Raw genomic sequence first — 334 nt, 5'->3', positions numbered from 1 at the left:
GTAAATCATTCAAACTTACACCACAAAATAATTTTTTATATATTTTGAATTTTGTCGTTTCAATCAATAAATGACTTATGAAATTGAACATATAGATCAATTACGTGAATTTTTATAAAATTTGGAAGTGCTTTTCTGTTTTATCGTGCCATTTTATTTTGATGTATAATATAATTTTAAAATGTAAGTGAGTATGAATTATTCGATTATTATGATGTACTGACACTGATACGGACACGTGATACGACACGATATGCGATACGTCAACACGCGAATTTTAAAATCTTCTAAGACACAGAAACACACATATATATAAAATATAAAGTATTTTTTT

Source organism: Arachis ipaensis, chromosome B08, assembly GCF_000816755.2.
Source record: "Arachis ipaensis cultivar K30076 chromosome B08, Araip1.1, whole genome shotgun sequence".
Lineage (NCBI taxonomy): Eukaryota > Viridiplantae > Streptophyta > Magnoliopsida > Fabales > Fabaceae > Arachis > Arachis ipaensis.
The sequence above is the reverse complement of the archived record's forward strand: the minus strand, read 5'-3'. Positions refer to the sequence as shown.